Consider the following 17,161-nt stretch of genomic DNA (forward strand, 5'->3'; position numbering starts at 1 on the left):
AAATGTATGCATGGTTAAGAATATTATTTATTTAATTTACCAGATGATTTGAAGAAAGCCTTTTTAAAATATGCAATTTTAGATGTCTTAATCATCGACTTCCTATTGAAATGGGTCGATTTTGGGGTATAGATCGTGACGACAAAATTTGTGACATTTGTAATAAAAATCATCTAGGGGATGAATATCATTATACTTGTTTAATTGTTCATTTTTCAACAATGAAAGGAAATCATTATTACCTCGTAATCTTATTACCAACCATAATACTGACATATTTTATGAGTTGTTTAATTCCGACTCTTACAATGTTGTTCATGAAATTGCAAAATTTTGTAAAATTGTGCTAGCTGTTGTTAATTAATAAAATTGAGAATGGGAATGGGGAATGTGTCAAAGAGACAACAACCCGACCAAAGAGCAGAATACAGCCGAAGGCCACCAAAAGGTATTCAACACAGCGAGAAAATCCCGCACCCGGAGGCGTTCTTCAGCTGGCCCCTAAACAAAAATGTGTACTAGTTCAGTGATAATGGACGTCATACTAAACTCCAAAACATATACATGTAAATGAACTAAAATTAAAAATCATACAAGACTAACAAAGGCCAGAGGCTCCTGACTTGGGACAGGCGCAAAAATGCGGCGGGGTTAAACATGTTTTGTGAGATCTCAACCCTCCCCCTATACCTCTAACCAATGTAGAAAAAACAAACACAGCAATAGGCACATTAAATCTCAATTTAAAGAAGTCCGAGTCCGATGTCAGAATAGGTAACAAAAGAAACTAAGCAAAATGACAATGATACATAAATTAACAAAGGACTACTAGCAGTTACTGACATGCCAGCTCCAGACCTCAATTAAACTGATTGAAAGATTATGTCTTCATCAAATGAAAATCAAGCACAATCCCTCCCGTTAGGGGTTAAGTATCATACCATCATAAAATATATGAGAAGAACATTACCCGTATCATGCCAACAACTGGTTTTAGAATAAATGTGCAATTTCTGATGCAAAGACCCTATGAGTGATCGAATCAATATTAAAACCAAAATATGCCATCTTTAATGATCTGACAACATTATCGTAACTGTATCCCTTCTGAATAAGTCTGTTTAAAGGTTTGGATAGCTTTTGAGGTGAATGCCGACATTTTTGTGCTTTTTAAAGAATATTACCATAAAAGGTTGGATGTGAAATACCTGAACGTATAAGATGTCTGCATGTTGATTTATATTTACGAATGATGTCCTTGTACCGATGATAAAATTTAGTAAATGTTTTGACTAGTTTGTGATATCGAAAACCCTGGTGTAATAATTTTTCAGTAATACATAGATTTCTTTCGTTAAATTAAATACGTTGTTACATACACGAGCGAATCGAACAAGTTGAGATATATAAACACCATAAGATGGTGACAAGGGAACTTCACCATCTAAAAATGGATAATTAACAATAGGAAATGAAAAATCATCTCTTTTATCATAAATTTTGGTATTAAGCTTCACGTTAAAGATATAGATATCAAGATCCAGGAAAGGGCAGTTTCAATATTGTTTCAACCATTAATATGTCTATTTAAAATTTACTGTCTTCCTTAAAGATTATTAATTTTTCACATGTATATATGTTAATGAATGTTTATAATATTCACTGCATTACTTGTTATTTTGTTATATTATGAATTTACATTGTATTTGTGTTATTGTTCACATACCCTGTTGGCGTCTTCAAGTTGAAAAAATAAAAACTTGAAAACCTGAAAACTTGTAAAATACAAGAATAATGCTCTTCTTTGTATGAAAGGTTCAACATGTACCATGTTTAATAAAGATTTCGAAAATTTAGCTATTTCTACATGATCCAGTCCATGCAAAAAGGTACAAAAACGAACAAATTACGAAATTCTAAAAAGTGTGCATAATTATTGGTAGCAAACTTGTGATCAATAAAACACTGTTACTGTTCCTCATACCCTGAAGCTGTAAGCTATACACACCTTTCGGTGCTGACCACTCCAAACCCCCCCCCCCCCCCCCCCCCCCCCCCCCATTGCATTTTTTTTTTAAATAAAAACTTGAAAACCTGAAAAATACAAGAATAATTATTGGTAGCAGACTTGTGTTCTATAAAACACTGTTACTTTTCCTCATACCCTTAATTTGTTAGCTATACACACCTTTCAGTGCTAACACCCCCCCCCCCCCCTCCTCCAGCCCCCAAATCACCGTGGTTTTGTTTAAAGATTTTGCTCAATTATTTCATTTTTTTTATTAATTTTCCATGTATAGTTTAAATATCTTAACTTGCCACTTATGATGTTCACTCCGGTAGCAGTGGGGATAAGGCTCTCGCTTACAATGCAGAAATCAATGCAATTAAAGGGAGCAACGGTTCGAATCCCGCATAAGGACGGGTGATGTATATATAATATTTAATAACTTAACTTAATTTAAACAACTTAACTTAAATTTAAATTTCATAGACACACGATGACATAATTTTCGCATTTTCCCTTACGTTTAACTGTTGTCTTCCTTTCTTTAGGCACAGGTAGAGATGATGAAAATTGATGACCTTTTCTCTCTATAGTGTCGTAAATGGTTTAATTTCGGCTTAGTATAGCTAGATTTGCTGAAATAACAGTGTTAAGGGTCTTTTTGGTTATCGGCATTATGCACACCTGAAGGCGACTTGTTGATTAACGAAAGTATTGTATAAATATATCTAATTTTTAAAGAACAAAATTCATGAATTTTATTAGCGCTGAGCAATCCCCAACAGCCTATTTGAACGCAAATTCCAAATGTACCATTTAACTACAAAATATTTTTTTTTCATCAGATGTAATTTAATCTTGTTGAAATGAAACGAGTATAAAAGGTGTCTCAATGAAAGATTTTATATATTCTTTTATAAATTTGTCTTTATAAAATTACTTAGATTTATAATCCATGTCTCCAACACACAGCATGCGAAGTGTAAATGTTTAGAGGTACTTTAGTTAACACAAATGACATCTCATATATGCATTTTATATACTCTGCATTCAATTATGCGTTCTTTAGAATTATCATTAATTATGAAAACTCAATGGTGCAGAGAATTTTAAATCTTGAGCAACTTTATAACTTGTTTTTTTTTTTTTTTTTTTTTGCAATTACAAATAATTTCAACGTCAAACAAAAACATAAAAAGTCCTCAGCACGTATAAACTTGCGTACAGAAAATGAACCAAAGTACGCAGATTTCATATATAATACATTTCAAAACGACAATTTAAAGTCATTGAAGGAACTTGACGAAAAATAGTAATTAATTTGTAAGTGTTAACATACTTTTTTGTTTATTAATTATTTTTACCAGACTTTAAATTATCTTAAATCTACCCTGCAAAAATTATTTTACAACTCCTTTGGATTTCTAGTATAAATGTCTAAAATTGTTTCTTACTTATATATAAATTTTATGTTACAATTTTCTAAATTTATACACATTTTGTAAAATGCCTGAAAATTTTAGGCATTTCTAAAATACCTGTAAGATTCAGGCATTTTATATACATTGACTATTTTTTTCAGGCATTTTACAATGCCTGAAATTGTTTTAAAGAATGAAATGTTCGCATAAACTGAACCATTGAAAGTATTGAACGACAGAGCAATTTTATCGTTGATAATTACTGAATTTCAACGCTTTCATTTTAAGAGTTATGCAATCGACCGGTAGGAAGGCTACATTTCTGTCTCTATCAAACGATGATGCCTTCATTTCAAGCGCCAGTCGAAATTCCTGTCCTTTATATGGGTCAATTCACTGCAGAACTTACCTATTTAATTTGTTATCAATTTGTTCTTGTTCTTAATATACTTGCAAATATTTAATATTTTCTACAGAACGCAAACAACAATCAGTAATCAAAAACATCCTGTTTTGTCTGCTTCATATAACTAACTTCAGTTTTGAATCTAGATTTTCTTACAATTCGTTTGTTTATTTTGTCCAAATAAGAGCAATTTGTCCTTCTGCCATAATGACAAGAAGAGCATATTAAATTACTATCTGAAATACAGTGTGAGCACATAATTTTTAAATTTTATAATTATTACAGTGATAAAAAAAAATAATTGTTGTTTTGTACAAAAAGCAGGTCGTTGCTTTTCTCGTTTGAATTGTTTTACCTTTTGCAATATCGAGGCTTATTATAGTTTGCTATGCGGTATGAGTTTTGATTATTGTCGAAGGCCGTACGGTGACAATTTTATCTAATATACAAGTTTTAAAGATATCATCTTCAATACCTCATTTGGTCTCTGGTGGATAGTTATCTCATTGGCAATCACACCACATCTCCTTATTTCATATTGTTGTTTTGTCAAACGTTGATAAACATGTTATCGATTTATAACAGATGGAATGTTAAAGTTGACGTCACATTTCAAAGCACTAAGGCGGTTGAACGCGTTGACGAAAATCTTCTTAAAGCAGGGAATTTCGCATATGGCAATAAAAATACAAAAATTCAAATGGACTGGGTGCCAATTGAAAGCGGAGGGAATTTGATTTTAATATGAAAAAACTTAAACATTTTAAATGTGGAAACGTTAAAATGAGATACAAGTACTTTTATTTTTGGTCACATGAAAAAAATCTACAGTACAAGAAAGGTAAAGGAATGGTTATTACCAGTAATACGAACTTAAATATTGCGAAATGGAAAATCCTAAAGAAGAAAATAAAGAAAACAATGATTCACCACCATCAACCGTTTCTAAATGTAGCATTTATTCAATTTCACGGCCGTCACTCTGTTAACCGAGAGATTGGTCGGTTAATCTACCTGAGTATGCTGCTATATGGGCGGTTGGTCTGTTAATGGGGTTGGCTAAAGTCTGTTAATCAGGTGTTACCGAGAAAATCATTGCAAGGTCAGTATGTTTCATTGTATAACTTTTTAAATATATTTTTATCATAAAAACTATTCATGTCTGCCAAAACAATTCAGTGTACTGAATCCAGCGGTGTAATTATTTGTTTTTCTAGCTTCGATAAACGATCTATAAAATCAAAAGGCGGGTTACTCATCAATAAATGTATACACATTTTACACACAAAAAATGTACACAAAATGACAAGTTGGTTGAATTTACTTGCATGCAATATTTTGAACATCGAAAAAAGACAGGCATTATGTTTGTTAACCATATTAATATCATTATGTGAAAAATCTACACGAAAATCTGTATTTTGGTGACATAAATGAATTTTTATTAAAAACCTGGTCTGTTAATGGGTCGGATGTATAAAACCCGGTCTTTTAATTGGTCTGTTGAGAGTTATGAATGCAATAAAAGTATAATTTGATTGCTATATGGGGTGTTATCGGAACAAATGGGTAGGCTCAAGACGAGTGGCTAAAATATACGAAAACAACACATGAACAATGAAACATAAATTTAGACAATGGAAATTGAAAATTGATAAAAATGGTTTCAAAAAGTGTAATATTAAAGTAATATTAATTTCATCCAAGAATGGTCGCATATATCAGGCAGAAAATGACAATGATGACAAGGTAGAAAAGACAATGCATATCGGAAAACGCATGGAATTTAACCAGCTGCATTGCAACACATGACAGATTCATAGATGTTGCAGACTTTGAACAGACACAAAACACAAACTAAGGCTGATTGAAAACGTTAATAATAAATTCATGCATATTCCACCGGCCAATCCATATCACGCTATATTGAAGTGACACACCCTTTAAAAAAATGCAAAGAAAGTCAAAATAAAAATGCTCTTACTAGAAGGATACTGTTGCACCGCATTGTCATTTTTTCTACTGAAAACTGCGCAGACTATGAAATGTTTTTGCAGGTGGAAAATGTTCTATGATAGATATCATGTTGGCAGACACTTTTCTTTTTTTGATTTGTTTCTTATAATATGCCAAAAATCTGTATATTTAACAGAGTTTAACATTGAATTGTGCGTTTTACTCTTAACAGACGTATAACCGACCCGATTAACAGACCAACTACCCATATAGCTGCATACTCAGGTAGATTAACCGATCAATCTCTCGGTTAACCGAGTGACGGTCGTGAATTTTATAAAATACATTTAAAGACTTTAAACAGGTGGTATGTGATTTGTTATTAAATGTCGGAGCAATATAACAATAACAATGATTATGTATAGTATATATAATATACAATGAATTAATGGTATTTTTTTTTTTGGTTGATAGTTCAGTATATATTTCAATCGATTGTGTAATAATAATAAGATAAAATTGAAAATAGCATTAGCTATTTATTTTCGTGAGTTACAGGCACTAGATTAATCGGAAGACCATTTAGATGAAGTAACAGTATTTACATATTTATCCATGTAATTTCAAAATTTTCCGACAGACAAACTTGATAGTGAGCCATTTATTATAAAAAGGGTAAACTAAAGATTTTTCCGATTGTCGACTCATTGACTTTCTATACATTTAGGTTTAAACAACGCCCTGATCAAAACAAAACCGATTGCTAAAAAAATTATCATCGTAAAATCAATCGTCTGGATGAATGATCAAAACAATATGAGTTTTTTTTTCTTCTTTAGAAAATGTAATAAATATATTCTTTATTCCAAAAGCAATACAGCTTATAGTTATCAAGTACAATTAATATTACATTAAATATAGTAAACATCACATAGTACAATATAGTAATTCATTAATATACAATTTAAAACAAATCTAGGAGCATGATATTAATTAATGTAATTTAACAATCTTGAAGTATGATATACTCTGCATTTAGTTTAATCATTAAATGCATTTTTTAGATTCTAATTATGAAAACTCGATGGTGCAGAGAATTTTTAATTATGATCTTGATCAATTTGCAAAAAAGAAATAATTTCAACGTCAAACAAAAAAACTTTTTTAAAACGTCCTCAGCATGTATGTATTTGCCAACAGAAATGAACCAAAGTTGAGTTTACATATACACTTCGACACAACAATTTAAAATCATTGAAGGAACTGCATGAAAAACAGTTGTTAAATGTAAGTGTTTGATTAATTTTTAGTTTTTATTAATTATTTTTACCAGACATTTTTTAAATGTTTTAAATCTACCCTTCAAACTTATCTTATACAACTTCTTTGGACTTCTAGTATACATTTCTAATATTGTTTCTTACTAATATATATGGATATATATGGATATTTTGAGGATTTTAACTCACCATAATACATCACTTATCTTCATGTCTATCGTTATATATATAAACCGATGGAATTTAAAAACGCAACATTAGATTATCTTTTTTTAATTCTAATTTTCCTTTATGCAGTACTTGTAAAATACATGTATAAACATAAAGTTCATTCATTTCTCCGTCGTTTACATAAAGTTTGCAGTTCGAAAGTTGAATTATGTCACTTTTAGTGTTCAAATCGTGTGGTATGCACTGAAAACCTGGACCTACTTCGATTCGTCCAACTGGGGGAGTTAACTCGATATCAACCCTGGGTTGGGGCAGGTTTAGTAGAGTTTCAAAATGGCGTCAAGCAGCTCCAGCAAAGAAAAGTATGATACAAAATATCTGACATTTGACAAAATACATCCAAAAAAAAGGGCTGTTAAGTGAAATTTATTTTCCGATGATTTTTGGCATTATATAAATATTTTTCGCGTGTAAATACTGTCGGTGATGTTTATCAATAGAACAGACAAAAATATATTTTCGGGATTTTGAGTTGCTAAGAGTAAATTGTGAATGTATTACGAAAATGCATTCCCTTTACTAAGGCAACGACAGGACACGATATTTTTTAAATAAATATAATGGCCTGGTAAGAACTGGAAATGATTAAATGATAGAAATTCTTGAATTAAATTATGTCACAAATTTAAACATAAAGTTTATTGTCGACGTCCATAAAAAGAAAATTAACAACTACTGCTATATTTATGTCTTCCACTTTGGGAGTCAACCCGAGACGAGTTTTCACTTCGATTCGTGAAGGTTGCGCACATGCGCATTAACACTGAATTTATAACTCTATAATCAAACCGAGATGAACGAATCGAAGTAGGCCCAGGTTTTTTTATCATATTCTCAATGGATGCGTCACCGTCGAAGGTAATGAATGCCTGTAACCAATGTCTACATGATTGACGAATAAGTCGACCAATTCTGTCGGGAACTTTTATATCAGTTTGGTCACTTCTCATAAGGCCTCTGTCTCACCCATTATTCTGTTTTGTCAATTATGCGGTTTAAACTGTAATCGTTAAAATGGTTTTCTGAAGTGACATTTCAGTATACAAGAAACATTAAACATTGTTGGTTTGAATATGTCTGCCATAACACCCGACGATTTGATTAGCAATTGACATTGCAGTCGTAAATCTGTCTCGCAAATAGTGTCGCATGCGCGACGCGAATATTTCCACGCTCCTGCATTGTAAATCCCTTACAGCTTCTAATTTGTACTGTAAATGCAACTTATACAATGACATTTTATTGACGTAGCGTTGTCTTTATTGGTTGGCCAGTTCATGGGTGGTTACAAATCCCGTCTGCCTATACCGTTGTTGTTAGGACTAAAAGGAAAAATTTTGACTAATTCCTAACTGCAACATTCTTATGACATTATCCAGATTTGTAATGCTCAGTTTCGGCAATATAGAAATGCAACATTTGTTTACTACATGTAATTTAAGGGATTAAAACAAACGTATCACGAAAAAAAATACCGCATGGGTTTCAAATCTCGCGTTAAGAAATTCGTGCCACGTCAATAATCCGGTATGTCCAATTACTTCAGCAAAGACTGATATTGAATAATTTTAACAAGAAAGAAGCGTTGCAAGCATAAATAGCAATGACATGTGATTAATCATAATTTTAAAAAAAAAAGTCACCAAAATATGTGTGTTTCGTTTTTTAAGCCCGTCAGTATATTAAGATACTTTTCTTTGCCCCTAGTAAAATATTGCAAAAAGAATTGTAATTGCATTACATGTAATTAGTTTGATGTCTGCAGCTCTATATTTGAATTCTATACTCCATTATGTGTTTGAGACTTTACAATTTTTTTGCATTTTGAAAGAAACACTGAAAAAACTGCCAAACAGAAGAAAGATTGTGTAATTATATTGAGGTTAGTCGAATTTGTATATATCTGCCAGCTGATACGATAGTCGAGGTCTTGCATTTCCTATCACGATTTCCTTGATAGAGGGTTGCTGCTCACAAGGAAGCTATTAAACCAAGAGTTCCAAGTTCGAATGAGACCCATGGAATTAGACTTATAACCGGATTTGTATTTACATAAGCAACACGACGGGTGCCACAAGTGGAGCAGGATCTGTTGACTCTAGCTTCTGGAGCACCTCAGATCACTCCCGGTTTTTGGGGGTTTTGTATGCTGTTGTTTGTCTTTTGGTCCATTTCTATTTTGCCATGGCGTTGTCAGTTTATTTTCGACATTAGCGTTTGAATGTCCCTTTGATATCTTTCGCCTCTCTTTTACATTCATAAATTCCAACTACCCCCCAAAATAACGAATAACATTACATGTGCACACAAATTGTTTTAAATTAATTTCCATTCCCCTTTTGGGACTTTCATACTAACGAAGAGATATTAAATCAGGGGAAATCACATCACATGATACCAACACTGAAATATTTTTTCAACTTTTTATAGAGATATATATATTATATTCTTATTCTTTTGCCATAGAAAAAAAATAGTAAATTTTGCAGGATATGCCAATCAAATCAACACATTTTTCGTATCGCTTATTCGTATCACACACCGTTTAGTGGGATACGGGAAATATCTCTCCATGCGGGAACTAGATAACAAGCCGCAACAATAAGAAATTTCAGTTATTGGTTGATTGGTTGATGTTAAACGCCGTCTCAGCACTATTGCGCTATTTCGTGTCGGTCATTTTTTACTGGTGGAGGAAGTCGGAGTAACCGGAGAGAACCACTGACTTTCGGTAGAAAAACTAACAATCCTAGGGCATGTTTTTTGTTCATCGGTAATGAGCCAGAAGAGGCTCATTTCTGTTTGTTTTGTTTTTGTTTTTTTTTTTGCATTTGAAAGAACTTCTGTCTCTCTTCTACCTCTTCCTTTTAAATAAGTAGATTAAACTGCAGAGGCACATAACAAACATGGCGTCGTTTAGTCTAAATAATACCAAAACATTTATGAATGCAGATATAATAGAATTTGAGCTGTGTGATTTACATTTTTATGGTTTGGCAGCCTTGTAGGATATCCTTGTAGGGACGATAAGCTGGATGAAGATAACTATTTGCTTGCAATACTGTTATATTCTTGAGACAAGAGTTAAAACTTCTGCTTAACAATAGTTCTGTAAAATAACCACAAATTTCTTGTATTTTTTTACATTTTCCATCGGGTATTTCAACTTAAATCTAATAATGAAAATATTTGATGAAAAATGGAAAATAAAGGAATGACTGGTTTTATATTATAGAACTAGCCAGACAATATCCGTAAGGGGTCGACCATTTGATATTCTGGGCAGGGGGAGGGTAGGAGGATTGTTTTGAGGATTTATTTTTTGTTAACAGTTTGGTTACTTTAAACTTACTTGATCATATACTAGACAAACATTGACAAATTCTTGTACAGTTTAAAGGGAAAATTCGCGATTTTTTACTTTTCATCTTATTATGTTCATAATACCATAAAAAAACATATTTACCAAGTTTTATCTGGATATGAACACTAATAAAGAAGAAAATTTGGAATTAATAATTTAATTTATTCCAACTTCCTGACTTATGTGACGTAGTTTAAGTCTTTTTGTATGCCGGGAGTGAATAAATCTCGTTGTAAGTCTTGTTCGTTAATCATCTAATAACGCGATTTAAAGCGCATCGACGTAGCTATTAACCAACTAATAATAAAGAAAGTAAAGTGATCCGCCGTGCAACTTTCAAAATTAAAATGTACGATTTATATTTAAAGGATTTCTGATATGATTATAGTAATAAAAGTAAACTATACAATAGAATATATTTTTATGAATTTTTTTTCCGACGGATATTTTGAACAAACATATATAACTGATATTGTTTTACAAATGCATGTTTGTATTCTCACATGAAGGCTTTTACTTCAGTCTAGCAAACATTTCCCACTAGTACTGTGTAAATACATTGTGTATTGTACTGTGACACTAAGTGACCACCTGTTGAATGCGTGGTTAAATTCAAGGTAATTAAAAGATTAGCATTCTGTAATTTTATTCTTTTGATCTTCACTCAGTGAATTTTAGCCAACACGGTTCACCGTTACAGGTGTGAACAACATTTCGTATGAATGATAAAAACATTAATTATTCGGGGAGGAATATGGTGGCAAAATACCTGAATCGCCGTTATATACATGTATATCTTTTATATTTTGCGTAAGCTTAATTTTAAAATAGATAGGTGAGTATTTTGTTGTAACATCGAAATTCTGAATTACTTTCAATTAAATAATTTTATAAATAAAAATGGCCCACGAAAACGGGTGCGTCTAAACACTGCTAAGGAGTCCTTAGTCCTTAAGGACTTATGATATGCCACTAAGGACTAGATGGGATGCTATTACATGTAATGTCTTTTCATATTATTGTAGATATTGATATTTAATGCATAAAATTCAAATTTTATAGAAAAATAATCACAAATAAATGAGTTATTCAACATTGTTTAGACACGTGCCTGTTTTTCTTTGATATGCCGAAAATCAATGAACCGTTAGACACGTGTCAAATTACATAACTGATTACACGTTACACCCCAGTTCTATTGTTATACTTCACAGTTTCTATTTCTGAAACAAGTTTAGCACATACTTACAACTTCTCGTCCAATCAAATTGCTTATATTTGCCTTCTAATTTTCATAGTACATACTTTTCCCGTGTACTAAGTAACTACACATGAATGACCACAAGGGTAAGATTTCATTGTATCATAATGAAGATATTTAAATCAAAAATTGCCGCTGGCTGTTTTGAAATAAAATGCTGTGTTCCAAATTAAATTAAATAGTTTGTAATTAGTTTTCACGTTGATTTTTAAATATCCTGCTATTAAAATCTTTGGATCTAAAAAATGTTTTTGATAATTGCTATTTCTTTCATTTAAATAAAGGGTAATACATATGGTTCTTTATACCTTGATTAGAGTACAACGATATCTTAAAATTATGATAATGTAATAATGTATCATCCATGCAATTACTTTGTACACAAAAAAGTGTGTACTATGAAACCTTGTGAAGGGAAATTAAAGCAACTTGGTGATAATTTTTTAAACTTTCTTAAGGTAGGTGATCTATTTCGTCATGAATTGATTGATTTATTGATTATCGGTTGCTTAATTTCCAGTGGCAAATATTTCATGCATGTTCAGGACGATGTCATGAATTGAAAAATTGTGATTATGTCTGAAGATAATGTGCCAATTATATATATAAACATATTCTGATAAATCTTTTAGTTTTTACTTTGAAATAATAAAAAAAAAAACAAAAAACACACAAAACCTATAATCTCTGATCTATTGATAGTTGCTTTTTAATGCCTATCTGCTAGACTATATCTATGGGGACAAACTATCTATATGTTTCAAATTTATTATAGCTTTAGTTTTTAGTGAAATTAAAAAATGTTTTCAAAACATGTAAAGCTTCCACTGCAATTTAATTATTGCCTGCTTTTGGTCAATTTATTTGGTCATCTTACCATGTAAGAAGAACATGTATAGTGAAACACCACTTTATATCAATATACATACTTACACCAGCAGCTACCATCTTTTCATTCTGGAGTCAAGGGCCTTTTGAAATCACATATTTTACAATGATACTAGTGAGTAAATTTACAAAACTTCGTTAATGAGCTCCGTTTTACAAACACCTGTGATACAAGTAGTCAGCCAAAATAAACTATCAATAGACCAATTAAAAGATTACTCGAGTTGTAAATATGTGCTAAATTGGATAGTCTATGAAAAGGTATATACTATGAAATTAAGAGCTCGGGGCAAGCCCCTCGCTCTAAATTTCATAGTATATACCTTTTTATAGACTAACCTAGACGTAAATTGTATAGATCTATTGTTACGAATAACAATGGATTTTGACCACAGGGTGTGACGAGCGGGGTTTCTGGAAATCCCTGCTTCTACATCCCGTAAACACAGTCCATTGTTATTCATAACAATGATTAACAATAGAAATTGGTTATTTTTTTAAAAAGCATGAACATAAGAAATTACAAATAGTGTTCACTACAAGTTGTTTCAAGATATTAAAAAAACTCATTTTAGGAAATTCCAATAGCGAAAAAAATATTTAGCATCTATTTTGAATAAAAAAAATCCTTTAAATACTCCTTTACTTGAAGGTAGGATTTTTGATCCCAGTCATATGTCTCTATGCTTGAAGGTAGAATTTTTTATCCCAGTCATATGTCTCTATTCTAAAGCATTGATCTAAAAAAAACGGGGATTCTAACTCCTGCCCCCCTCTTGATTGCCCCCAAAAGGGAGTTCCTAAATATTCAATCTGAATTTTTTTATGTTGAGCGTGTCGGGTCGTCGGGTTTCTAATCCAGACACACCTATCCCTCAGTATGTCCGAACATGAATGTTTGTTATAATTATTCTTGGGGAGAGGGGTTGGGGGGTGTCTTTTTTTTTTAAACCGTAACATATAAAATTTTATGTTTACCTTCATTAAGGTTCATGTGGACCCTTTGGCTAAAATGGCTGCATTTTCACCTCATTATTTACTCTGAGTACAGACAAACCTGTGTATCTGGAAAAATTTTAAGGCATAGCATGCCCTAGATAAATAAAATTCAAATATATTTTATGTTTTAGAAAATTAAAAACTTAACAGGATTTTGCAGTGCACTTTTTTTCATTCCTCCAGAAGGTGCCAAAATAAACTAAGTTGTGAAAGAGGTTTGAGAACTTCCCCACAGGTAATAATTGAAGTGAACTGTATTGATTGCCATGGACAATAGATGGACAATAGATACCTGACAATAATTGGTGATTTAAACTGTGTACCTGAGTGGACCATATCAAGTGAAACTCAACTGTTTGTTAATTTAATCATCTTCTACAGGGACGAAAAAAAGTGCACTGCAAAATCCAGTTAAGTTTTAAATTTTCTAAAACATACAATGCATTTGAATTTTATTAATCTAGGGCATGCTATGCCTTAAAACTTTTCCAGATACACAGGTTTGTCTGTTCTCAGAGTAAATTTTGAGGTGAAAACGCAGCCATTTTAACCAAAGGGTCCACATGAACCTTAAACTGATACAGGTAAGTACTTTGGGTTATAATATTGCCTTTGTCTTTAGTCTCTTCTACCAAATCCAACGCTTGACTCAAAATGTCGTCCGTCTTATACCCATCCATATTGACAACTACATACACGGAGCATGATGTTTTTTTTTTTGTAATAAGAATCACGAAACGGTCAACCTTGACCTGCTGATCCATATTATCACATGGATTTAACGGGAATATGCAAAACAGCAATTTTGACATTTGTAAAATCTTCTCACTTGTCAGTTTGAACGAAGATAGCCAAAGTAAGGTTACTAGTGGGGTTTCATGTAAAACAAAAACAAAAAATCTTATAAATCATGGTTTGATATTGTCAATAAATATGCTATCCGTTCTTTTTCATTTGTTAACCAATGTTAACAAATATAGGGTTTAGCATCGGGTGTAAGTTAGTTATACACCTCGGTATACGGCGTGTCTGAATAATAAACCCCTCCGGCCTCCGGCCGTCGGGGTTTCTTATCCAGACACACCTATCCTTCGGTGTATAACTATTACGGAATCCTGCTATCTGTTGTGTTTAATCGACAATATTGGAAAAGTTGGATACTAATAAGTGAATAGTTTTTCAGATTATATTTCAGTGATCAATTTTGATTTGACTTCGCACTGAATAAGTTGTTAAAATTTTATTCATGTTTTTTTTTTTTCAGATTCTCAAGAGTATTTTGTAATTATTTCTTGTAAATAATAGATTTCTTTCCAGAGCAATATATCTAAATTTATATTCATATATGAAGACGTTAAGCAATGTATTACTGGACAAAAATGAATTCAATATGATAATAAATGTTTACTACATGCAACCAATATAAGAAAGAAGATGTGGTATGATTGGCGATGAGACAACTCTTCACAAGAGACAAAATGACACAGAAATTAATAACTATAAGTCACCGTACGGCCTTCAACAATGAGTAAAGCATATACAACATAGTCATTATTTCATACAATATCTTAAACAGACAATTTGGTTAAAAAAATACAAATCGGATTTCCTTCTGACATACTTGTTCTTTTTAAAGAAAAATAGATTTAAAGAAAATATATTTGAAAATATTTCTGTTTGTTTTTTCAAGGATTTATATAGTAATATACTATACAAATCCTTATTTTTTTTTCATTTTTACACGTGAGAGATTTAAAGTATTCAAATTATCTTGTATTACAAAAAATGATTATTTTCACATCATGAAAAAGCATATTTTCAAGGCATTCGTACGAAGCATAACCTTTTTATGTCAAAATTATATCTAAAGCTCTAAATTAACACATACGGGCCGTGATAATTTTCGGAAATAATGTGCTAAAAACTGTGGAACATTTAAAAAAAAACATTTGTCTCCTTTATATATTTAAAAATGAAACTTCAAAGTTCGATAATGATATTTAAACTTCTTATACTTTGAGAAAAAAACAAATGTCGAACAATTACAAAAAGAAAAAATAAGTACGGTATGAAGCCTTTGTAAACAGCTATCAAACTGGTTGAAAACTAGTGGTTTAGAATAACCCCAAGGACGTCACATGATTTTTTTTTTTTTCAATTCAATCGTAATTCGTACTTAGTCTAGGTTAGTCTATAAAAAGGTATATACTATGAAATTTAGAGCGAGGGGCTTGCCCCGAGTTCTTAATTTCATAGTATATACCTTTTCATAGACTATCCAATTTAGCACATATTTACAACTCGAGTAATCTTTTAATTGGTCTATTGATAGTTTATTTTGGGTGACTACTTGTATCACAGGTGTTTGTAAAACGGAGCTCATTAACGAAGTTTTGTAAAACTACTCACTAGTATCATTGTAAAACATAATTTGAAAAGACCCTTGACTCCAGAATGAAAAGATGGTAGCTGCTGGTGTAAGTTTGTATATTGATATAAAGCGGTGTTTTACTATACATGCATGTTCTTCTAACATGTTAAGATGACCAAATAAATTGACCAAAAGCAGGCAATAATTAAATTGCAGTGGAAGCTTTACATTTTTTGAATTTTTTTTTAATTTCACAGTAAAACTAAAGCTATAATAAATTTGAAACATATAGATAGTTTGTCCCCATAGATATAGTCTAGCAGATAGGCATTAAAAAGCAACTACCAACAGATCAGAGATTATAGGTTTTGTGTGTTTTTTTTTATTATTTCAAAGTAAAAACTAAAAGATTTATCAAAATATGTTTATATATGTATAGGTGGCACATTATCTTCAGACATAATCACAGTTTTTCAATTCATGACATCGTCCTGAACATGCATGGAATATTTGTCACTGGACATTACGCAACCAATAATCAATAAATCAATCAATTCATGACGAAATAGATCACTTCCTTAATTAAGTTTAAAAAATTATCACCATGTTGCTTTAATTTCCCTTCACAAGGTTTCATAGTACACACTTTTTTGTGTACAAAGTAATTGCATGGATGATACATTATCATAATTTTAAGATATCATTGTACTCTAACCAAGGTATAAAGAACCATATGTATTACCCTTTATTTAAATGAAAGAAATTTTCAATTGTCAAAAACATTTTTAGATCCAAAGATTTTAATAGCAGGATATTTAAAAATCAACGTGAAAACAAATTACAAACTATTTAATTTAATTTGGAACACAGCATTTTATTTCAAAATAGCCAGTGGCAATTTTTGTTTTAAATATCTTGATTACGATACAATGAAATCTTACCCTTGTGGTCATTCATGCGTAGTTACTTAGTACAC

General features: G+C 31.4%; 1 protein-coding gene across 2 annotated transcripts in view; it reads right to left on the bottom strand.

Annotated features, from left to right (window-relative positions):
* LOC127720312 (uncharacterized) overlaps nucleotides 1–17,161 on the bottom strand; it is a 416,307-nt gene that overhangs the window by 271,298 nt on the left and 127,848 nt on the right. The window lies entirely within an intron of this gene.

This window comes from Mytilus californianus, unplaced genomic scaffold (assembly GCF_021869535.1).
Source record: "Mytilus californianus isolate M0D057914Y unplaced genomic scaffold, xbMytCali1.0.p SCAF_11, whole genome shotgun sequence".
NCBI lineage: Eukaryota > Metazoa > Mollusca > Bivalvia > Mytilida > Mytilidae > Mytilus > Mytilus californianus.